General features: G+C 34.6%; 1 long non-coding RNA gene across 2 annotated transcripts in view; it reads left to right on the top strand.

Annotated features, from left to right (window-relative positions):
* The window catches only part of LOC139591848 (uncharacterized), a 100,767-nt gene that overhangs the window by 42,454 nt on the left and 32,158 nt on the right, over positions 1-26,155 (top strand). Inside the window, exon 2 of one of the 2 annotated variants that reach the window (XR_011679780.1) lies at positions 25,492-25,584. The exons of the other annotated variant lie outside the window; for it this stretch is intronic. This is a non-coding gene — a long non-coding RNA (uncharacterized lncRNA). The remainder of the gene's footprint in view (positions 1-25,491; positions 25,585-26,155) is intronic. 2 annotated transcript variants of the gene reach the window in all.

The following is a 26,155-nucleotide window of genomic DNA, read 5'->3' as shown; positions in this document are numbered from 1 at the left end:
GGAAAAACACCCAGATTTCTTGGCAAAAACTAAAATTTATGGAGGCACTGGATCACCAGCCATTGGGTGATCCCAAGAGTTTTTTATAGTATCAGTGACAATGGCATTTCAAAATTTGTTAAAAAAGAAAGACTATTGAATCAGTGCTGGAACTGAACTGCTTAGAACAGTTTTGCCCAGAAGGCAGAAACATGGTTATACCCAATGTTTTTCAGACAGTCTTTGAAGCTTCCACAATTACTATTTTATGTGAAATGTGCCTGAAAACAAGTGATTGCACAAACTGTGGCATTTTATCATCTGTTCTTCACATTTATTTTTATTTGCTTGGCAGACATTTAAAACTAACATTGGTAGCAAATTATGCCATGAAATATATATGGCAAATCCTGAGGTTAAATAGGCATAAATATAATCTTATATATGAGCATCAGAAATCAAAGCAAGGCCAAGTACACACAGGCACAATATATATAAGGACTATCCAAGAGATAATATAGAAAAAAAAGAAACATAGCAAGACCAAAGGCATACCAGAAAGACCAGACTGTGCTTACAGAACTTGACAAAAGTTGCAAATGCTACAAAACTGAGGAGCATTGGCAATGTGACAGAACTTTAGAATGTTATTCATGGGAAATAGGGTGATACAATTGAATTCTGGAAGAAGGAATATATTTCACTGCACTAAAAGGTAGCTCTGGTTTGTGCAATGTCAGTGTTTTCTTGAAATTTGGTTTCCATGAGTTGAGGAAAAGAAAGGATTGACACGTCCTAAGAATCACAAAGTAGCAAAACCAAAACTAAAACATAACCATGAAGAAAGCACAGAAAGACATACTCTGCTATTTACCATGCTAAAGGTGATCCTGGGGCATCACTGGTTGCACCAAGAGAAGGAGTATTCTACAGGTCCTCGACCATATTCATCAATCCTCTGATGATGTCTAATTTACCCCAGCACATAGGTAACAGATCTGGGTGGATTGAAAAATCCTGACCTTCAGCTCTTTAGACAAAATTAACAATACCAGCAGCTCCATCAGGAGAACTAGGGAGCATAAAGGTATCATAGGATGTCAAAATTACATGTCAGGAGATATGTGAGATGCTGTGTGCTTTACTAGTTTCAGTTACCAGGCTGATTTAAGTTTAATTCCCTGAAGAGCTCATTATCATAGTCTAGTTTGGAGTATTTAAATTACCACCATGTAATTGAATAATAAGGAAAACAGACACCATATTATCAAATTACAGTAAATACAGGAATTTCAGAATTCCCTAAAAACCACCTCATCGATAAGTCCATTAAAGCATAATGCAGTAAAATTAAAAAAATCCTCCAACCAACAACCCCCCACCCAAAACCTAAGTGACCTAATGGATATCACCCTTAGCACTTCAAAGACAAGCTTTAAAGCTATTCAGATTGCTTTTTTCTCACTTCATACACCAGGCACGATGCCTAAATTCATAATCAGTTTTGTCAACTATTTATAGACAGCTAGGAATTATTCAAAGTGTCCTCATTAAATGTTTACCCATCATCTCTGTTAAATATGCTTCCTTTTGCCCATATTAATAGGAGTATTTGACATCATCTCAGTATTTTGAGAAATGCAAAGCAATTTGTAATGAGAGCAAAAATACTGAAATCAAGACAGGAACTGAGATATCATTAGCTTTCTTTTAAAAATGCAATAAATATTTTTCCATCATGTAGATAAGTTTTTATTATTCATAAAACCATAGAACTGCTAAGGTTGGAAAAGACCTTGAAGATTATGAAGCCCAGCCATTAACTCAGCACTGCCAAGTCCACCAGTAAACAATGTTGCTAAGCACCACAGCTGCAGGTCTTTTAAATATCCACAGCAATGGGGACTCAGCCACTTACCCAGGAAGCCTGTTCCAAAATTTGGCAACTCTTTTGGGGTAGAAATTTTTCCTCATATCCAATCTAAATTTCCCCTGGCACAATTTGAGGCCCGTTATTTAATCTCATCATGTAACTTGCTACCTGGGAGAAGAGGCCAACCCCCATATCATCGCATTGGTCAGAGCTTGCTGCTAATAATGCCAAGGTTGTGGATTCAATACCTGTGTGGGCCATTCACCTAAGAATTGGACTTGATGATTCTTGTGGGACCCTTCCAGAATATTCTGTGGTTCTGAACTCTGCACCTACTTCCCAGTTGTTGTAGAATGGAATAAGGTTTTCCCATAGCTTCCTTTTCTCTGGATAAACAATCCCTCAGCCGGTCCTCCCGAGACTTGTGCTCCAAACCCTTCAACAGCTTTTTTAGACACACTTCAGCACCTCAATGTTCTCCTTGTAAAGAGACACCCAAAGCTGAACACAGTTCCTTATGTCCCCATAACTTGAAAACTATGTTTTCATTATTTTTATGCCCAACATGGCCTTTATCCATCACATAACCCACCAGTTCTTGTGTTTTCACAAATAGCAGGTCCTTGACTCATTCACCAGCTGTGTCTGCAAGTTATCTTCTTTATGGAAGCTATTTTGATGCAGGTTGTAGGACAATTTAACCTCAGCAACATCCCAACCTAGATGAACTTTGTGCTTGCTATTGTTCAGTTTCACTTGCAAAACTCTGTACCTGTGAAGTCATGGCACTGTTCAGTCATGTGTCTGCTGTGCCACGCAGGAATTTATCACCATTGCCCCTGACTGCTTGAGTCAACACATTCAGCCAGGCAGAGAAAAGATAGGGAATCCTCCGTACCATGTGTCCTGTCTGCCTGCCTGGCCTGTCCTAGGGAAGGCAGAGTGTGATTCCAGTAATCTACCTTTCAGGCTCCCTCATGCTCCTCCCCTTAGTCACTTCCTCCTTGACATCTGTTCCTAAGCAGAGGATTTCCTGTACCAGGACAGTCATCCCGCAGGTGTGCTCACTTCTGCATGTTCAGTATTGTCATGAAAGCAGGACACACCTGCAGCTGAGGTCCTGGGTGTGCAGCAAGTTGCTGGCCACCACTGCTTGTGGCCCTGCTCAAGTCTGCCAGCTGCTGTGGCACAAGCTGGGGGCTCCCAGTGGCTTTCTTGGCTGCCCCTGAGGTTGCTCCAGTTCAGAACTCCCCAGTCCACTGTGCTAGAGTGCTCTGCTGCATATCATGCTGGCACTGGAACTGCTGGTTCAAAGCAGTTAATGCTACAAAGAAAGATTACTTGTGGTTTTATTCTTAACCAGCAGATGATACTTATATGCAGTAAATGTGGTGGGTATGTGAAGTAAAATTTTGACTTTTTTTTTCACCAAACAGAAATCTGGTAATATGGAGCAAGACCACAACTAGCAGAGAAATTTTACCAAAAAAAAAAAAAAATAAGCAACTGAGCAATAGTATATCTAGTAGGAATAAAATAAGCCTTTCTTTCACTAGATTCTTGTAACATTTTTCCCTTCACTTGTTGTCATCCTTGAAAACTCTACCTGTATATATTATTAGTAAACACATTGAGATAAGGCATTGTTTGAAACAGAATAGAATTTGATTTATTTAAAAGCTTGAAATAAAAGGAATTGGTAACAAATCTGCCATGTTTCTTTCTTTGTCCTTCCTAAGTAAGGGTGTGCTTTTTGTTTAGGTATGAGTTCAGAGACTTTCAGGGTCTTACTGAACTGCAACAAAGTCAGTCCCCAGGAAAATTTCTTTTACCCTTTTTGCTCGTTTTACCCTTTAACCCTTTTTTGTTTGCTTGTTTGTTTCCTAGCTTTTTTTAAACTCTTTTGTTGTATGATTCCATATTACCTTCATCTCATCTAACTTTTTGGATTTCTCCAAACTACTTTTGATATTTTGGCTACAGACAAATAGCAATCCCTTTTACCTTCTCTGCAGTTTCATTCAATTCAGGAAGTATTATCCAACAATAAGGTAAACAGCTGGTTGCCTTTTTTGGTATTCTGCCATATGCTTTGAACAGAATACAAATAAAAAGGACATGAAGTAAACACCAGAGAAATTAAACAGTTACATCACACACCTCAGTTAAGAAATTCTTATCAGACTATGTGTAGGAATTTGAATTAAATCTTTCATTAAAATAGCTGCAGTAACATCCTCTCCTCAAAGTCTTTAATAACCGTCATAGTAAAATGTGTGGTAAAACTAGAAGTATAAAAACAAATAAGAAACAACCAAAAAAAACCCCAGCAAAACAAAACATAATAGAAATAAGAGAGGTGTGCTTCATGAATCCAAATATTAAAACTATTTAAATATTTATACTTTTTTTGAAGATTTTCTTTTATGTGAAACCTGATTAGACCATTAATTAGTTTACTATGGTATAAAATCCTCCATCATTATCATAAAAAAACCCCAAAAACTTTAAGCTTCAAAAATGTGTAGATGGTAAGGTGAAATCCATCTGTCTATAGACAGAATATTAAGCACTCTAATACTACTTCTTCTGTTATATTTAAGATGTTTGATACACTTGTTGGAATTAGATGTAAGATCCAATGGATGTAGTCTCTTTCATTAGAGTATTGTATCCTTTGTAACAGATGCAGAACTGTCTGAAATGTTTCCTGCCATTCCATTAGTGCAGCTGCAAAGAAAGATGTTCCATGAGAACTTTGGTTAGATCTCTGAGCCGATGCAGTTGTGAATCAATTCAGCAGTAAAACCATTTATTAAAAAAAGTAATGATTTTTCTTTTGTCTGTTTAGATTAAAGCCTGAGCATCTGTATGAATTTAGGCAACTTGATAAAATAATAATGTAGTGATGAACTTTTCAAGACCTTGCTCAGCTCTTTCTAAACCTGAAAGACTCCCAGACAGAAATATGTTTCTGTATGTTTTCCAGAAATTCATGGCTACTTGTGACCCAAGCTGAACCCAAGTTTATTCTCGGACCAGCAATATCTACAGATAAATTATGGTCAGAATTGGAAATGATACATATTTTCAGAGTCTATACAGGAAAAAACCTTCAGGTTGTCTCTTCTGGACTTGAGGAAGCCAGATGAAAAATCCATGTTTCCTCATGTAAGGAATTAAAAAATAGATTAATATGTATTACAGGTGAGGATGAAATTTTGTTCAAATTCCCTAATCCCTCTATTTTAGCAGGAACTTGTATCTACAGCAGACTTTGCAAAGCCAGAAAACAAAATGATCAAGGGATCAGCTTGGAAACATGTGGATCACCATTTCACATTTCAAAAGCAAATGGAAAGGATTTCTCCCTTCTCTCCACAAGTCTGTTTATTAATAGAAAAACTGCTTATTGAGGAAAAACACTTTTCCGTCTGCTGTATGTGAAAAAAAAAACACCAAAAAACCCCAACACACCCCCCCCCCCAAAAAAAATGGAATCAAAGAAAGGAGAAAAAAGTCATTAATTTTGAATGTAAACTCATGGAATCTAACTGGATGTCTGTGTGTTTGTGAGTAAATGTGCTAAAGTGAGTTCTTGAAGTTTCAAGGGGAAGCCTGATACTTGCTAGTTGTCCTTGGTATGAACTTGTTGCAAATTTGGAAAACACTTATATTAAACAGAAGTGAATCCTCCAATCAATACAGACAGGAGACAAAGCCCCTTAAAATTACAAAACTGAGAGCATTTGTTTATCCACACTGTCCATTTGATTGTGAAAACCAGGGACTTGATGTTCCAGAAAGAAAGTGCTACAAAAAATAAGGAATTCTGAAACAAAGAGGAGGCTGAGAAAAGAAGAAAGAAGTCCAGAAATAATAAGGGGAAGATCCTAGCTGTAGGAAAGCTCTCAAAATTGGAGAAGGTCCTGGAGATAGGAGAGAAGCATAGAGGCGAGTGCCTAATCTAGTGATGCACAGGACTAGTAACTACCAGCAGCTGCATAGCAGGAAGCAACAGAAATTTATGCCTGACCTTCCTAGAGCAGCAAAAATGTTCCTGCAGGGAAAGGAAGGCAACATCTAGTGAACTAGTTTATGATCTCTAAAGTCTTTTTCAACCTAAATGATTCTGTGAGTCTGTAAACTTAATATTGTGGGAAAGTGAGGAAGATAACCAAGCAGAATGAAAGTTCTAATTTCTTTTGTTTATTTTCTATAATAAATTTACTTGACTAAATAAAGGTTTATTAGCTCAGGGACTCATCCCATACCTTCTGCCATCCATATTGGTCTCCAAATCACAATATTTTTATTTTTATTTTTCATTCTCTCTCTTATAAATATTTTGTCAAAAACACCCCAGTATACAAATACTAAACTGGAAAGGTGTAAGACTTCTATTAGCATATCCAAAGTCTTTGTAACTAAGGCTTTCTCTGAATGTTTAGAATAATTTTATCTACCCTTTTCAAATTGGGCCGGAAACAGTTGGTGCTCTTTGGAAGGATTGGTAAAAAAATGAAATATTTGTTTTCCTTCTGTCCCACTCCAAACCAAAATTGCAAAATTATTCACTTCTAATTGCTACTTAAGTAGAAGAATTTTGTGAAATTCCTGAATAAGAGTAGGTCAGCACTCCTGACTCTAAATTACCTATTACCATCTGTTCCCCAGAATACAGGAATGACAGTAACTCACATGGACTCAATGCACAAATAATCCCATAATGGACCAGGCTACTGTGATTTTCTGCAGACAACAAAATGTCTTGTGTCTGACTTGCTACTTACAGTCAGGGACTAGAAATTATTTTTATTCCTTTCAGCACAGTGGATGATATAGGAAAATTACTTGCCTAAAGAGAAGTTATCACTCAAATTGTAGTAATTGAGTTAAATAAACACCATCAGGAACTTTCTCTATCATCCACGATCACTCCTCTTCATAGAAAAAACTGTGAAGCATATTATTCTGAGCATAATGTCTCTAGAGAATTCCTTTTTATTATTTCTTTGTTGTTGCTGATGTCTTGCAATCAAATAGTCAAAAGTTTATTTGAGAAAAGAACAAGTAATATACACACCAAACACAGAACTTCACCTCTCCTCTGACATAATTACATGGTAGAAAAAAATGTAATCTCCTCTTCTCAATTTTGATGGTCATTAAAGTGACACAAAATATTCCTAGTATTCCTTCCCCATCCCCCCACTCCCAGTATCTTCTAGGATTAAAACAGGTGTCTGCTGTCATTGCTGTTGTTATTATTAAGGGTTTATTATGTCCAACAGAGAAAAGGCATCAGTTGTAGTAATGCAGTTATCTCACGACTCCAGCCATGTAATTTCAGAGTTTTTTGAAAGTACTCTCTTTTCTTGGCACTTCTCAGAAAACTGCTGAGGAGAAATGCTCATTTACTAAAGTGACTGAAAAACATTGTCACTCCAAATCAACACAGCCATTTAATGGAAATGGGCTTTTCAGTAATATAATAGATGCTGCCAAAGCAGTGATCAAAGAGAGAAGAAAGGGAGTGAACAAAGGAACATGAGCTGTTAGAAACTTCAACTCTGTTTTGCTAAGCTGTCTGCCAAAAGATGATATCTGCCCTGTTGAATAATTTTCTTCACCAGCTTCAGCTACTTGAAAATATCTTCACTTTTTTTCATGGACCACATATTGGCTAATAAGGTGAAAGGTTTAATTCTTGTCATGTTAATATGAATCATTAATACAGAAGCATTTTTAAAAGTGCTTTCACTGCAACTAGTGTTCAGATGATGTCCAAAAAACATATTTTGGGTTTTGTCTCTTGAATTTTTCCTTCTGAAACTATTGCTCCATCTTCTAAATTCATTAATTAATATGAGATTTATATTTAGGTTTCTATAATAAATAGCTTGTTACATGTCTAACCTTTTCTCCCACAGTCTTTTGTGATAAGGTCCAATATTTCAAGATTTTTTCCATCCCTATTGAGGATGAATTTCTGAAATATGCATTTATTTGATGAAGTAAATTTACATGATGGAACTCCATACCTTAGAATCCTTCTGATGCTATATCATGAGGGAACATTCAAAACTGTAAAAAATCTATCCAGAATAAGAACAACTGTAACAATAGGAGTCTGGTGATTCAGCTAAAGAAGCTAAAGAAAAAAAAACAACTCTTTTGGGGTTAATCCAAATGGTTTTTCTCATTTTGAAATAAAATATTTTATTAATTTGCCCAATTCTCTAATGAAAATTATTTTACATGAAAATTAAAATGTTCTTTCTTTCCTTTCACTTGAGTACAATCCAAATTCAGGAACAATTCTGGCTGACCAACATTGTATGTTTCAAAGAATATTTCACCCACTAAATCTTCATTGGTCTTCAATATGTAATGTTAGTGCACCTCTAAAGGAAGTCTTGTGTTCTAGGGCTGATGAAATTTATCTTAAAACAATGAGGGAGGCCCAACATAGGAACAAAGTACTCTAATCTGTTAATTAAAACCTTATTTCATCTTGCTTTTGAAAAATCTGATTCAGACCTCTTAATCTTGGGAAAAGGTTTTAAAAAAGGGGCCTGCTTTTCTCTTTACTTTTTTCCTGCTATGTGCAAGTAATTCCATTACCTCTGTAACACCATTGTGAAATCTAAGTGAAATAATAACATGGATTCATTTTGTTTATAATATGAGCAATATATCCAGAAGCTAAATATATTTTTTTTTTCCCTGAAGCATATAAATAACATTTGTTTTTACCAGTGTCACGGCCGAATCAGTGATCAAAACCAATGATCAAATTATATTTGTTAGAAAACTCTCAGTGGAGAGAGGATGAGAAAATATTCACAGTATTTTCCATCACATTCTGTCATTCTAACTTCCTAGAAAATCTGGCTTGCACATACATAATTGATGCCCATCTTTGCAGGTGATAAAATCTAACATCTTCAAGGTTGTGTGCATAATTGAAACTGAAGACTCTGCTTAGCCAACTTCATGGCAATCTTGTCAGGAAGAAGAGTCATCTATGAAGATGGGGAGGAATAAAAAGGGATTCTCAAGTTCTTAAAATAAGATTTTTCCTCTCTGTGTCAAAAAATGTAAATGCTTCAGGCAGTTTTATTATTCCTACTCAGATTTTTTCTAGGTTTTGTAGATGGAGTTATTACCCCTGTCACAAATACATTTGCAATCATGTTAACATCTTTAAAAATCTCAGTATCAAGTTATGAAGAAAAAAATGTCTCTTCTATAAATGCAGTTCATTCTAAAGATGCTGAATCACAAATATCTCCTTTCTTCCGTTTGTATTCCTGTTCTTTTTTCATTATTTTTTGACCATCATTTGTAAAGATACTGTTTTTTCTTCATTTAAATCCCTACTTCCTCATCTAACTCACTTCTGCTACAACAGCTACTAGTTTTGAATCTTTAAAAAATGTTAAAAGTAATAAAACATAAATGACTTATCCTCAATAAATATTAGCTTTTTATCTGTTTCATGGCTTGTAATTTTCAGGGGGTTTGGATGAAACTCATCCTCTTTCATTATTGTCACAGCAGGAAGCTGTGAATATGTAGTTTTGATTTGTTTCTGATTCTCTTTAATCTGTCTCCAGTTGCCCCTCATATCTTCCACTCCGTGATACAGTGTATATTGATAATCCTTAATAGTTAACACATCCTTTTTCCTTTCCATAATACCCTGAGACAGAGCACTGAGAAGTAATTTAATTTCTGTCAGAAAAGTGCCATTGTTTTAAATCTGATACTGTAGAAAAAACAGATGCTATCAAAGTCCTTGAAAGTTGTACCTGACCATTTACGTCAGAAGATTCTACTTCCAAGTGGTTAAAATAAGGTCTATTGGAAGCAGAAAATAAGTCAGAAAATATAATTTTTTTCTAGACTTCCCTAAATCACTAATGGAAAAAATTGTCAGTTTTGAAAAAGTGATTTTGAAAGGAATGGTGCTGGCAAAGTCTTATATGACTGGTGTAGCCAAGGGTGTATCACTGAATGGCCCCATACTTGCAAGGCAATAGCTGTTAAAAAGCCTTTAATTCAGAGTGCAAGAGTAAGGGCTTAGGATGCATCCAATTTTCTCTTCTCTTTGCTCCCTTAGCTGCTCCTCATGTCAGTTTTGTGTTGGACTGATGTCGTGATATCTTGCTGGATAAATGTTTTCAGTCTCCCAACTGAAAACAATGAGAATTACGATAAAACCATTTGTTATCCCTTTGTTTCTATATCACTAATGACCCAAGACATTAGTCAAATATACACAGTCCAACTGTTCATTTTAATGCTTGGAATGGTAGTTGAAGTTCAATGCCATATCTTGTGTATTGGTTTGTCAGCCCTAGACTGCAGTCTGTTTTTTGTGAGTTACAGATTAGCTGATTAAAGCCATTGCAGCATGAAGACAAAAACTAATCATTTAATAAATAGACAAATTTAAATTTAAAAAAATCTAGTGAATATTCTGATTCACTCTTTGTGCTTGCCTCCTCACTTGGGGTTTCATATTTCATTCTTCGCCTTTTGGTAAATATTTGTTGCTCTGTGATTTACGTCTGCTCTCTGTAGATTCTCAATTTGCAATAAACTTCAGTGGACTTGACTCCATCATTAGTTGTTGTCTCTCACTTGCTTTTCCTTCATGATAGAAGTTTTCTATGTTTCTGTGTTTCTGTATTACAGTTAGGGCTATGAAGGGAAGGCTGGGGTGCACTACTGCAAAAGAAGGAGTATCTGTGCTCTGGGTATGTGCATCTTCGTGAAATCAGTGCATATGAATAAAATCAAAGGGAACTAAAATCCTCAGGGAATTAGAATACCCAGAATGACAAGCACTGAGATACCTAAACCCAGGAAACAAAAAAACACCAGAGGCTAGTGGCAGAGAATCTACTCCTCAAATGAACAAAGATATCCTAGTGAAAATTATAAAGACAGTGTGACACAAGGAGAGAATTTGAATTACACTACCATAAACAGAGAAGGGTCAAAATTAGCCATATCTTGTAGCAGGATCACAATTTCTCCTAAATAGTTTCACCTATGTTTTAATTGATTCTAATTAAGACAAAATGTTCCAATTGATATTTTTTTGTAAGCTTACAGACTACAGGTTTTTACTTTGAAATCTCTACATAACATTTCAAATTAATTTTTTTCTTTAGAGAATTGTTTTAAAACTCAATATTAATAAAATAGAACCCCTATTTAAAAAGTCTGGGATGAAAATAGACATCCAGAATTTTCCAGGTTTACAATTCTGTGAGAGGATTGGTATTTATTTCTTGTCCTTTCTATATTTTAAATTTTTTCTAACAACACCCTCACTATTTTAAGGCTTTTTTCAGCAGTGAATAATAATTACAAAAATTACTACTACTTTACTAGGTTAAAGAGACTAGTGCATTAATGAGTTCATTTAAACATTCAGTCTCGTTTCTAGAGAATTTTCAATCAAAACTATTATGCAAATTTGCATCCATTATTTGCTTGATTTTTGTTTACTTTTCCATTTTGTAACAATTATTTCCTCGGCCAAATATGTCAACACTGAAATCTGGAGATCTTTTTTTAAGCTCTCTACAAACAAAAGCAGAAGGAAGGTAACAGTTTCCTGACATTCCCAGGTGCTAGGAGGGACTGTTCAGTGGGAAGAGTTGTTTGTTCATTTATGTGGGTGGATTAAGGGAGAATGAAAAACAGGGAGTCTCTGTGTGTTCCTTCTATACTGCATCTTAAAATTAATAACACCTACAAATACTGAGGAGGAGACAATGAAATTCATCAAAGCAGAACAATAAATATATATATATGTGTGTACAAATACATATATAAAAATTCATATACATGACCATACTTGTGATTGCACAGAGACAGATTCATAGGTTAAGTAAACCTGCTCCTCTGCTGCCTGTCCTTGTTTGACAGGTATCAATCAATTTTAAAGTATTGAGTAAAAAGAAGAAAGTGCCACTGACCTGATGCATGTCTCATAACTGGATAACTCAGGAAGCTCTGAGAAGTTTATGTGACCTGTAATGAAGTTTATATCAAGACAATATATAGATTTATTCTAGAAACTCAATTTCTGTATGCATTTTGCACCTGTTTCCGAAATAGTATTTTCCTCTTAGAAGAAAATTCATAATATTAGCATAAGTGACTTCTCATGAAGTCTCAGAGAAATGCTGATAAGAGTACTAGAGTGGCAGAAGGCATAAATGCCACAAGAAATATAGAAAAAAGATTTTCAAAATTTTAAAATCATTACTCCATTTATTACTTCATTACTTCATTATTTCTCTACTTCATTTTTATATTTTTAAGAGAGAAAAAGAATATGTTCTGAGCAAATAATATGCTCAGGTCTGAGCAAATAATATGCTCAGGAATTCTCATCAATCTGGGAGTCTAAAATTTTAGAAATTAATTTTCTGTGGTTTTTGTTGTTGTTGTTTGTGGTGGTGGTGATGTTTTTTGTTGTTGTTTTTTTTTTTTTCTTTTAAGAACAAGAAAATCTTTTTATTTCAGGTTTAATTACTGACTTTTAAGTAAATTTTTTTCTTTCTGTTCTGATTATCAAACTTCATTTCACCCAAATTGTAAATTTAGCCCAAAAGCACTAACTTCCCTAGTCACTTGCAAAAGATAGGAAAGTCCACTAGATAATTCAGAATAAGAGAATAATTTTAGATTTTTTTTGTATTACATCTGACTCTCAGTAAGTCCTATAGAGACAGCTCTATGAAGTCATCCTGTATAGTATAAAATTAGCTTTTGTGAATCCATCTTTCGTGTCTGCTCTCTTGGCTTCACCTGTGGTTTTTGTCTTCTCTCAGTTCCTTTTTCCTGGGAGTTCTCTCCTACAGTAGGTCAGGTTAAATTCCACCTGTTCTTTAAAAGCCATCAGAAACTTTCAGTATCCTCCTATGCTACTCAAAACTTTAAATCAAGGAAAGCCAAAAAAAGTACTTCAAACAGCTCTTCTCTTTCTGTCTCTACTTGCAGAGATGCGGGAGAACTGAAGTTACTTTCTGCTTTTCTGATATCTTATAACCAGAAGAAGGAACGTCTTTTTTTTTCCCTTAAAAATAATCAATCTTTCTTTGAGAACATAGAAGGTCAGTGTCTGTCAGCCTTATTTTTACTGATGTGGTGAGAAATATTGGATTTCTAGCTTAGACATAATTATATTCTTAGCAGGTAACTTGGTTTGAACCTCTCTCCTTTGATTCTGGGTCTCCTAAATCATTAACCTTTACTAATTGTCCTCTGGAGTTCTGTACAGAGTCCTTGACATTGCTCATTGTTTCCCATATATTTTCACTTGTGTCACAAATGAATGATTTGGTTGGCTTAAAGGATTAGTATCAGAGGTATTAGCAAGAAAAGGTTTTAATATAATGTTGAGTGCATCCATCACAACTTGACTGATTTAAAAAATGTCATAGAAAAATATTCTGCCTTTGTGGAGGGGGAAAAGGGGAATTAAAAACACCATTGTTTTTCTGAATATTTTCCAAGTTTATCTTCCACTTGGACTGATCATTGACCTGGAGGCCAGCCTGTACACACTGACTGGGGATTGTGGTCAGACTGCTCAAGCTTAACCCCTTCTTGAGCAGCTGGGCTACACCTACAGCACTTGGCCTTGAGTGTCCTTGAGTCCTCTGTGGCTCTAAAACCATGTTGGCTTTTCTATTTCACAGGATCTAAAATAATATGATTGTCTCACCGCAGTGGTGACTGTAAGAGCAGTGTTTCTCTGAATTCAGAAGAGCAGTATGACAACACATGGGGGAGTTTGGGGTTCAAAGCCTGCTGGAACTGTGAACGACAGCTCAGAAGGCTGGATGGGCCCAAGTCCCAGCTACAACTCTTCTAAATTTCACAATGGGAGTTGCCTTCGTAGGCTGTTCATAGAACCAAGAACATATTTCAGAGGGAAAATGCTGACTGACTTCAAAGCAGTAAAGTTGCATTCATGAAGCATAAATGGTGGAGGCTACCAAGACCCAGGGATCAGCTAGGGAGATATTAATTAGCAGTGTGAAATAACTACTGAGAAAGAGCAAAAACACTTGTAGCAGACAGTAAGAAAGATAAAATGTAACTTCTCTCTCATTAGACTGAAAAACTTTAACAACTATTATTTATTTTTTTTAAGAGACATTTGTGTAAGACAAACATATTTAACTCCAATTCAAGAGGTATGTCATATGAATTTTATTCTGGAATATTAGGAAACTGTGCTGTCCATTTTTAGTGCTTGTTACCCATTTTAAAATCATATTTTACAAATTATGTTGACCACTTCTATTTCTTGAAATTAACAGTTTTAAATAGATAGTTTTTTTCTGTGTAAAAAAAGGCAATGTGATACAAATCTTTGATTTTGATCCAGAATGGTTATATGCATTAACTGTAGTTAATTTTATTAATTTATTTTAGGTCAACAGTCTTGCCAGAACCTAATATTTCACTTTTATTACAAAAGATAAAATGTATGTTCTCTAAATACAGAACAAGAATATGGAGTGGGTACCCCAAGTCTAAACAATTTTCTTAGGACAATGTTTCCCATTCAAAATTAATAAGTCTTCTGAGATTCAGAGTGTTTCAGCCACTAAATCTAGTTTCACTACTATTAGATTGAATGTTAGAAAAAGATTCTTCACCCAGAGGGTTGTTGGACACAGGAACAGGCTCCCCAATGAAGTGGTCACAACACTAGGCTGAGGTCAAGAAGCATTTGGATGATGCCCATGATGTTACTCATGGGGCACATGATGTTACTCTTGGGGATGGTCTTGTGCAGGGTCAGGAGTTATACTTGATGATCCTCATGGGTCCCTTCCAATTCAGTGTATTCTGTAATAATCTTTCAGACCCAATGTTTAGTGCATACAGTAGTGCCACCTTTTGGTTGTAATTCTCACTGCTAAATATAGGTAGCCACATTACAAACATTTTGTCTCAAAAACTTCATCATAGTCAAAACTTAAACATGCTAGATAAAAGATACAATTTTAGGAATTCAAGTCCTTCAGGATTTTCAGAGCAAGATGTTCAAGTTTATGTAAATTTACTTGAGCTATTTGCCATTACATTTCTAAGTTAGCCAAAGCCTGTATGTGAGGCCCGGGTCTACAAATTTGATGATTTGGCTTCCCAGAAGGTTACTTACTCAATATGTGTTTTTAAACTTGTGACATCAGCCAATGCATTTTCTTTCACTCTGTTTGAAAAACTAGGCCTTAGGGGACAGTAGATCTTGTAAAATACTTACACCTTACCTGCTGCTTCTAGAGATCCATCAGAAGGCTAGAACAATCACACATTTTTCAGACTCCTGCTTTCTGGCAAGATTTAGAGGTAATCACAAACTTTCACATTTAAATATCTATGAGATAACTTGGGACCCATTATTTTCAAAGATGTGTTTTGGTAAAAATATTCACCCAATATAAATATGGGTGAAGGAAGTAAAAGAGTAAGTGAAAACTGTGAAGGTTTAATGTGTGTATTTGTATCATTCACAGCTGATGTAATTCTAAAGTAAGGCAAACATTACTGTCATGTTAAATCTTAGACATTACTGAAATTATGTAGTCCTTGTGACATCTACATGTAGATGTCTACATGTAAACTGCATATCTAAGTTCCTGTTACAGCCAATGTAAACCTTGGTTTTGGTTCAGTTGTTGCCCAAACAGTGGGAAATATATACATGTATATACATATATATATATGGAATATGTGACACGAGGTGTTGGAAACAATCATGCTTTCTGTAAGGTCAGATGAAGTTCAAACAATATATGTGTGTTAAGGCATGTCAAATGCCACTGAGCATTTATGTTCAGTCTTGTCCTTGTATTACAGGTAATTTAAATGCCCAGGTGCAGGTGTCTACTTCTGTACCTGACCTCACCCCATACTGTCTGTTGAATTTGAAGTCTGTTCTTACACTGACTTCAATACATATATGTAGATCCAAATGTTAGTCAAAAAGGCTTTTAGGGGAAAAAAAGTGCTTACTTTGCCTTCTTAGAATCTCAGCAGTGTAATGAAGATATAACAAGTAGTTGTTGCTAACTCAATTACAATAATATGAGAGTATATGAAGGGTGGCCTCACTCTTAACAGACTTCAACAAACAATGCCAACACAAACAGACCCAAGTAGGAAGATTCGCTAATGGACAAAATCTTTTCAATTCCTAACCCTTTTCTTTGGTGTTACAGTCATCCAATGTTCCTCTGGGTCCAGAGGGAAAAAGCTCCTGGGGTTGAGCAAAATAAAATTTTGTGCACTTATGGTGGAGTTAAACCAGTACCCCACAGTCACAGCCAGGAGAAGTGTGGTGCTTGTGGCCCTCCCAGGCCAGGACGTGACTCTGGGCTCCCTGTGTGGGTTCAAAGAAAGAGAAAAACTCTGTATAGCCGTAGGTAACTTTGAAAAATAGACCAAAATGGGAATAACAATGTGTTAATTAATGCTCAAACCTGTTATTTCTTAGACTGGAAGTCCATTATAACCTTGATGAGATGTAGCATATAAAAGAACTATAAATCAAAAAAAGCAATGTCACATAAGGAAATAATGATTCAAGATAATTGTCTCTCCAGAGTAATCTGCAGAAAAAGTGCTATAAATTAACAACCAGTTAATCAGAAAATAAAATACGTTATTTAAATTTAACAATCTATTTCAGGTGAGAATCTTGCAGCATCACCATAATATATATTTCAACTAAGCACATTAATTTATTTGGACACTTCAGCCAAGTACAATGTTTTTATTAAATGATTCTTTTAGTACTGCATTTTAATATAATTTATTCAGTATTGTTATACTTCAGATTATTTTTCCCTTTTATTCAATTTATTCTGTGTATATCTGTGTTGAAATCCTTGATGATCTTACAGAAAAGATAGGTCAGCAGTTTTAATACAGTTTTTCTCCACAAGACATTTTTCTGGTTTCAAAAAGCTGCAGAGAATACTACTTACAACATGACCTTTATCACCTGAAGAAGTTAAAGTTATAATGAGGTTTCCCAAGCTATTTGCAGGAAGTGTTATGGACTTGATGTGATATATACACCTGAATTTTACTGACATCATGCTATTTGGGATTCTGAGATGACATTTTAAGACAAATCTTTCCTCATGACCTTCTTAGTTACCAAAAGTTTAATTCTGTTTTTATTTCTATATAGAATTTACAGTGCACCGAGTAGTACTTGGAACTAAAAAGCCATTTGACTCCAGCTGTCTTCAGCACCGGGTGCCAAAATCTAAAACGTCTCTTGAATTTTTTTCTTTGCTTCAACTGGCCTTTTCAATAGATTGGATTGGACTGCTCTGCTCAAGAATTCTGGTCAAGGCAGGGAAAATTGGTCTTGTGTCAGAGTTATGGCCTTAATAGCATTTAAAACAGCCTGTTTTGCTATCCTAGGGAGTAAAATCCCTTAACACATTTTGGCCCCCCCAAGGGGACTGTCACATTATGATGTGTTGTGCCGTCTCCCTGACAACTGAAGAAACAGATCTTGAAGTCATGACAGGTTCTTCTGACTGGCACTTGCAGAAAGTGTCTTTTGAGATGGGGAAGATATTTTGGCATTTTTTTTATGACTGTATAATTATTCCCACAGTGTTGCCTGTGTAATAAAAGTGCCTTCAAAAGATCTGCCCCATTATACTTTTCTCACAGAAACATCAATCAGCAATGAACAAGTAAGGACAGAAAAATAATAAAGCACAGAGAAACGAATCTCCAAGAAAAGCTTCCTGTTTTAATTGGTCAACTTAGTATAAAATTCTCTGTGATCTATTTCAGGTCTGTCAACTCCCACTAATAGATACTCAACCCTTGCAGAGATTCATTGGCAGATTATTCTAAAACTTAATAAATAAGATGAAAAAATTGTGCACTTTTAATTTTCAGATTTAATTTTAACATGGATTTTAAAAAATACCTGAACAAGAGACGAATGGAAAGAGAAACTAATATGTATATTGTTTAGACTTTACAATAGTGAATATGTTTAATATGGTATTGATATGGTTTTAATATTTTTATTCAATCAGCAAATCCTGGTGAAATACTTGGAGGAAAACCAATCACAACAGAAACAAGTATTGGTCTTGCAGAAACACAAGGAATCTGTTTCAGGAAGACTGTCTATTTCATTTAGAAACTTCTGCTTTGGAGAAATAGAGAGGAAGGCTTGATTAGTAAGAAAAAAAACCCTCTCACAAACTATAGACTGCATAACTGAGCAGCTTTTACGCATGACCCACTGCTGGTTAGCTATGCCCAGGTTACAAAATCCAGAAAAGAGCATGTGCATCAGTCACAAGTAAGCATGGAAAAATCTGTTCTTTCAAAAAGAAAAGAGGAAAAGTAAGATTTAAGAATTCTTTTTTTCCAAATTATGTAAATTGGATTAGCTGCCATTTATTTCTATTGAAGATTCAATACTTCGATCAATAAGAAGAAATGTAATCTTTGAAATAATAATATATAAAATTTTCTACTGAAAATATTATGCAGTGGTAAACTAACATCACTAATAGATATGTTAATCAAACATGAATGATTTTACTAGGCAGTGATATTCATCGTCCTTAAATATTGTGGGGGGTTTAATTTTTTCGTACAAAATTAATGTCAGCATGTCTGACTATTTATATTTTTATGAGAAAATATTGTTTTAGAGACATCTGTATTTGTATTTCAATCTTCCAATTTATTAAGAAGGCACAGTTATTTTATCTATATCTATCTATATCTATATCTGTACCTACATCGATATCATCTATGTAAGTATCTACATCTATCTATCTGCATACATCTACATATATATGCATATATAATTAATTTAATAAAAATATAATTATTAGTCTTTAATTTTATGAGTTTTGGAACCAAATCAGTTTGAAAATAATCAAACAACCTGAGATTTTTTTGACTGACTTTAATTTTTTCCAAAATCACTCTTTCACTAAAATCCAATGTACAACTCAGCAGAGCTGTCATGTTTTATTTGTGTAAGTCCTGGAATACATAAATAACACTTTTGCAGTGAAGAACAAGGTAATTTGAGGGAACATGATAGAAAACTATCACAACAACTTCCTGAGCAATTGTGTTTTGTCCTGCTAACTTACCTGTTAGCTTCTGGGAAAATATAGAAATTAACGACATTTTATGGTATTATTTACACACAAATTATTTTAGGATTAAAACCTTTGTTATGAAAATCTACCAGCTTCTCTTTTGTGTTTATTCATGTAAGAAAGTACTCATAAATAATTTTATAAAGAGCAGGGATAAGAAAGGCTTGATGGACAGTGCTCTAAAAAAGTGTTATTGCTCTGAGTCGCTCTCTCTCACAGCTGGCTTTTCCACTCCTAATTACTACCTTAAGGAAAAATCATCTTATCTACCTGCTATCCTTGCAGGCTGCTGGCTGCTGTGCTCCTTCTCAGTGTCCCACTTTTCTATTTATAGGCTTGGATATTTTTCTTTCTATTTCATGCTCTCCCAGTGTATTGCACCCATCCTCTCCACAGGAGTAGACTGCCATGTATGTGCTCAGAAGGGCGTATGTACATTTCTTTATGGGTTGGAGCTTAGATCTGTACAGGTCTGGGGATCAAACAGGGAAGTGAACCTGAACTGCAGTCAAGTATTTACAGGCAAATGACTGACTTTTCTGCAGAAAGAAGGATCCTTCTCCTCTTGTATGTTTTGATTCATTGCCTTTACTGCGTATTAGGTGCTCCCATAGGAAAAAATACCAAAAAAGCCCAAAAAACAAACAAACAAAAAAATCCTACCCATAAACCAAAAAAAAATACCCTGCAGAGATCTAATCTTTATAACTTTTACTAAGTCTGGGGGGGTGTAATTTGCCTTTCCCACTTCAGATCTGTGTAAAAGACTGGCTGTATGGTTAGAAGATGGGACCCTGTTCCTCTTCATATCCAGACATGCATTCCTATTCCCCTGGTGACTTTGCCGCATGAACTAGCTCAATGTGTGAGCAGATGTGCTGCTGCAATACAGGCAGAAAGGAAGGCCAGGAAAATCCCTGTGAATGGAAACTACCCATGAGATGCCTTTTCTTGTCCTGTCAAACCTGAGTTATATTTTAGGAATGGGTGACATTGTGATCTCATTTTCAGATGGCTCACCTTATGCAAATTAATGAAAGTCATTGTCCCACTCCACAGTTAGTGTGATTCCTTAGCCTTAAATGAACGTGAGTATCCCACATGGCTCTGGCTTCAGGACTATTTAAACTTTTACTATTTAGATTTTTATGGGCAACTGATTCAATAGTGAAGGGATGATTTGATTTTGGTTTTCCTTCACAAATTTTGTAATGATGATCTTTTTCCACCAATTATATTGGAGTTTTATACCATATTTTATATATGTTTTGGTCTAGAATATGGATCAGTAGTTTAGTTCTAGTTTCTTCATGTCTTTAAGCTCTACGTTTATCTGTTAGCTTTGAAGAAATTTTTATAGGAATAACAGAATCTTTAGTTTTTCAGAATACATAACACATTAATTTAAGACACAAAGCTCCACAGTTAAAGGAAATCTATGGCATTGCCATTGATTTTGGTATGAAATAACTCAAGATATTCGATTTCTGGAATTTAATATATTTATGAGGATTAAGTTAGCAAAAGCAGAGGATATCTCTTCTGCTTCTCTTGAGGTTGTTCCAAGTTTGATAATATTTATGGCACACCTGCATTTTTGGACTAACGGATGTTCATTCTTGATTGAACCAGGAAAGACTGCACAGAGGTAGTATCTACTGGTGTCCTCACGTCCATTGGCTGGTCATATCATTAGGATTAATCAACAGAAATAAATTATCCAGAGGAAATTATTAAATATAGAAAAGCTACAGGGGATATTTCTGGGGATTTTACATATGAATTATAATGCTAGTACACTGGAAGATGAAATACTCCTGTTATATGAATGAAATATTCTTGGTAATGTTTTTGACAATGAAATATAATTTTTGACTTCCAAAAAGGAGATGGAAAGAAAGTCCCTTTCATATAGCCATATTTCAGAAAAACTTGAAGGAAATGGGAAGCATAAAACTCTACTCTCATTCCAACCCTCTTGGATTCACTAATATCCCTGCCCTACCCCCCTCCAAATCAAATTTTTCTTCATTAAAATTTTAGTGTGATACTGTTTGGATCCATTTACATAAGTGGAGCTCATTGTTTGTTGCTGGGTTTAAAAAACAACAAAACAACAAAAAAACCCCAACAATTTATTCTGTGAGAAATAAGAAATAAAAGCCATTAAAATTTGCTAGCAGATTATTTCTACGAAACTTTTGCTTGCATAATTTCCCAATGGATCTATTTTCTGCTTATTCTCCTAGGCCCTGCAAAATTAGGTAGAAGAATACGGGCAAATACCATATAGAATGTATACATTTGAAGAAGAGACTGAAAACCAAAATTATTCAAAAAGTAGCAACATTTTGCTATGGATATTTGAGAACATTTTGAAATCTACCTCAGAGTGGAAAAAAACCCCAGACCAAATCAAACCCAAACTCAAAACCCAGTGTCACCTAAAAGTAGTTTTAAGAATATGCTGATTTTTTAAAAAGAATTTCCAATTATTTCATTTAAAAATCCAAACCATGTTTAGTAAGATTATGCAAATGGTCACATTCTATTTTTTTTTCATAACTTCTTTTATTATTAGGGCAAAGAAATTTCTAGTTTCTCTCTGGAGCATTTAAGTTAGGAGCAACAACCAGGAAGGATAGAGGAAAAAATTAAGAAGATGTAGAGAAGGCTTATTTGCATCTCAGTAATGGTTCCTACAGAGTGCTTTAGCAGTGGCTAAATTCAATCAGGATTTAAAAATGTTTGTCAAGGACCATGTACTTTTTACCACTCCTCAAATTTTAAAGTAGACCAAATATCTTCTTGTTGATAAATTCTGCCATTAAGTAACATTTTTCTACAAACATTTCTCTTTGCATATCCTACCCTTCCTTAGTTTTTTTCATGTTCTAATAAAGATTACTAAAGAGTTTTCTTAGTAAATACCATCATTCCAGTAATACCATCATGCCTATTTTTAATTAATGGGGACTTTGTTCAACAATAAAGAAACACACTGAAAAGAAAATTGAACAGAATAATTTTCATTTTCAAGCTATTAGGCAAAAAAATCTGAATGTACAGTGACATCCCTCACTTTACATGACTTATGCACACAAATAATAGTAAAGATAAATGCACTGAAAAGTGTAAATACTAGACTCTGTGGAATGTCATAGAACTCAGGACAAGTCAGAAATAATAATAATAAAAAAAATGAAACCCAAAAACTGACAAGCTTTTCTTAATCATCCTAACTTATTCCACCCCTTATAAGAGAGCATGTGCCATAAATTTTTTACCTAGAAAACATTCCTGTCCTTGTGGAAATGAATGGCAATACATGATTTCTTTGGGTGCCTTTCCTTATTTTTCCATATTGTGTTTCTCTAAGAGGATCTACAGAGATTGTCATCAGTCCCTTTCTAAAGAAACAAACCAGAAAAGTCACCTCCAAATGCTAGGGGGGTTTATATAAGGATTTCTTTGACTGGCAGGAAATTTGCAGCCTTTCCAGTTTTTCTTTTTTCTCCAAAAGAACAACTGATAAAAAAATAGTTAAAAACAAGCAGATAATGCAGTCAGAAAGCAATCTTTCAAAAATGGAAGAGGCTGGAAAAACTTCTCCAAAATGACTAGATATTTCTGGCAGTTGTGTGTGCCCCTTTCACCTTTATTTGGATGCATTCCTTATGACAGAAAGCTTTGGAAAGGAAATCATATAATAAAGTAAAATATATTTGCCAAGAGCATATGATAAGCAAGAAGATAACAGCAGTCTTTATGGGCAATGTGGTTTTATATTCAAGAACTTGGAAGAAAATAAATAAATTCACAAGAAGGGACAGTCATACATTACCAGAATCTTTCCTGTGCTTCAGATATTGCCAGAAAACTGAGATGAGTTTTGCATTCACAAATGAAACACGACACAATCTTGTTTTGCATGGGCTTGCTTTCTGTAATGAAAGTTTTACACAGCTTTGCTTCATGAAGTAAAATGTTGATTGAAAATATTTGTGACAGTTGTGGGTAGTTAACAAAGTTACTATTACAGTGCTTCAATAAAATGTTGCCACTTTAAATGCTAGGTACTAAACTGGTTGGAGTACACAGCAGCATTTTAGACACTATGCTGTGTGTGAACTCACATTTCATTAAATGAGTCACTTCTTCTGACTGACACCCCATTTGCTCAGTGGAAACAGTGAAGTTATTTACTGGATGGAAAAATGAAGCCAAACATGAATTTATATCCCTATACTTTGTGACAGCAAAAAATCTGGCTTGCTTGTCAGGATTTGCAGAGTATGAAAAAGCCATTTAAAATTTGTTAAGCCTTCTGAAAAAGTATTGATTGAGAAGCTATAGTCTGAGTGAACACAAATATTGTTACAATAGTTTTATGACATTTATGTGTGTAAATGGGTATTGAAACTCTAGATTATGAGAGATAATATGTCTTATAACACAGCCATGTCAGGGCTTTTCCTTTACTTTTTACAGTTTTTATTTTCTCAGGGTATTTGAAGTTATGCTTACAATGGATCAAATAAAATAAAAAATAAAAAATGAGTGTTCCAATACAAGAAATTCACATTTATAGAATTATTTTCACGGGCTTTATACTCTTTAATTCTTTAGTTGTCTTACATTAAATCAACAATTTCACACATTTTCTTGCCTTTAGATATATTGAAGATTTAACCGACTCTAGCTAAAGAGTTGATCAAATGATGCTGTATATTTTCTAAGCTCTTCTACACTAAGTATGCATTAAGAAACTATCCATAATTCAATCACATACATTGTATAGGAGCTGAAAAGTTAAATAAGAGTCTGATCTATTCCAGGAACCTTATATCTCCAACAGACAGGAATTCTATAAGAAAGACTTGCTTCTATCTCTCTGTCTTCTTCCATTTCCTTTTCTTCCTTTTGGTTGAAAGAACTACAGAAGTTCTTAAAGGGAGCCAAAGAATAAAGGATACAGCTGTGTACTGGACAAGGTTAAAAATCTGCCTGGGGTGCAGTTAAAAGCAGTTTAATATCCTTATAAGTTAAATGTGCATAACTAATCTGACAGTGTTACAGGCTGTGCCACAAAGAATGTATACTAGAGGTAGACTGGGGGGTAATGGCCTGGAATCTGTGCCTTGCTGTCATGGAGCATAGAGCAATAGTAGAAAATTCTTGTAAGACCCCTGCTCACACAAAACATTATAAACTGGGTAAGGCAAAAAAATGTGAATCAAAAAATGTAGAGTCCGAGATTTTTTTTTCCTTTTTCCTTCCCATTGTCCAAACTTCTCTCAGAATAAACAAATAAGTAAGTAAATATAAAGTGCAATGCAAGTCTACTTAATCTGAAATCAGAAGCTATGTTGTGTTTATACAACTGCAACAGGAAAATTGAAATTCTGATTTATATTTTTTTCACAGATCTGATAACTCAAAGTGAAGATTCAGAGACACTTGGACTCTCAAAAATGTAGTCAAGGAGTCATATCAAAGCTCTTTTTCAAGTTAATGAGAGACATTTCCAGCTAGTGATTCATTCTGTTTTAAAGCAGATAAATAATGTTAACTATGCCCAGAGTACAGCTGCACTGATTATTGACAACTACTAAAATGTGAGTTATGCCTAGATACTTAGTTACTTTCTTATGCTGAAGTTAAACAAAAAATCTCACTCTTAATGCTTTTCCTTTCTCATACTTCTCTAAAATATGTGGGTTTGTACAGACAATTTAAGGGTGCTTTTTCAAATTTAATATGTAATTTTCCATCTTGTCACAGGAAATAAGATTAATTTTAAAGTCTAACACTGTAAACAACCAAATATTTTTATGTTGCAAAAAGTTGAGTGTCCTTCTGCAAGCCACTACATTTATCTAGTTTTATAATATTTCTTTATGGCTGGCATTCACAAGAGAAAATATAAATTGGAAGATCCTCATAATAAGCATAGTAGATGAAAGTCAAAAAAATAAAGAAAGAATGTTGAAAAGAACAAGAATAATCAAGTGGCAGGTCACAACACCAGAACATGTATCATGTGTGTATTATTTATATTATATTATATTATATTGTATTATATTATATTATATTATATTATATTATATTATATTAATACTGTTTCAGCTGTTTCTACAGTTTTAATAAAGCTCATTAAATAAACTTGGAAATGAAAATCTTTAAATTAGCTACCAAAGGCAACTGGAGTTCAACTCATATTATGCAGTCTAATTGTTTAAAAGAAACACATTTTTTTTTATTAGTGCTCAATGTGAAAAAAAAAAGAAACAAACATAGCAGAAATATTGTCACTGGAAGACTGGTCTACAGGGTTCTGATGACTGAAGCACATGGGTAAAGGCAACTGGTTGTGAATTGAATGCTTTATTATACTTCGTTGCAGAATTAAATTATTCTTTTCAGTGTCTGCCTGAGTCAAGCAGAACAAAATCTGTGACATCTCAAACCAAGCTGAGATTTTGAGGAGATGAGACTGAACAATCCTATGGTGGACAGGTACAAACACATATTTTTACAAAGTGGGCATTTTTTTTCGAGCTTCTTCATTATTGTTATTAGAGCTATAAGATAAAGATAATATATAAACTACTCCTCTCCAAAGCTCTGCATTAATTTTTGAGAAGTTACTGACTTTACCACGTTCTTATGTAAAATTTGGTGTGCTTAAAAGACCACAATGTTAACAGAATATGTTGATGAACCAGAGTCATTCTGGTAGTTCTGCGGATTAACTTCAATAGGCATTTTACAAAGAGGGAGTTGCACTTGTCTTTCCATGCCTTTCACTTTATGACCTAATTACTGGAATAATGTATTTGTATTAATGATTTTTTTTTTTTTTATGAGCAATATTTTGTGGTATCCTGTTTTGTTTTCAACATGTTCTGCATATGTACCCATGCATTCATTACTTCTTTTTCCTTATTTATAATATAGAGTCCATGACTTGTCAGATGAATAGATGGACCAAGTCCATATGATTTTGATAATTCAGGGAGATAGATCTTGCCTCTCCAACATCTTTGGAACAACCTGCTTACTTTATATTCCTTATACTAAGAATTTA

The sequence above is a fragment of the Agelaius tricolor genome, unplaced genomic scaffold (genome assembly GCF_023055355.1).
Source record: "Agelaius tricolor isolate 1412-34295 unplaced genomic scaffold, bAgeTri1.0.p SCAF_7, whole genome shotgun sequence".
Lineage (NCBI taxonomy): Eukaryota > Metazoa > Chordata > Aves > Passeriformes > Icteridae > Agelaius > Agelaius tricolor.
Note: the sequence above shows the minus strand (reverse complement) of the source record. Positions and strands in the feature narration are given on the sequence as shown.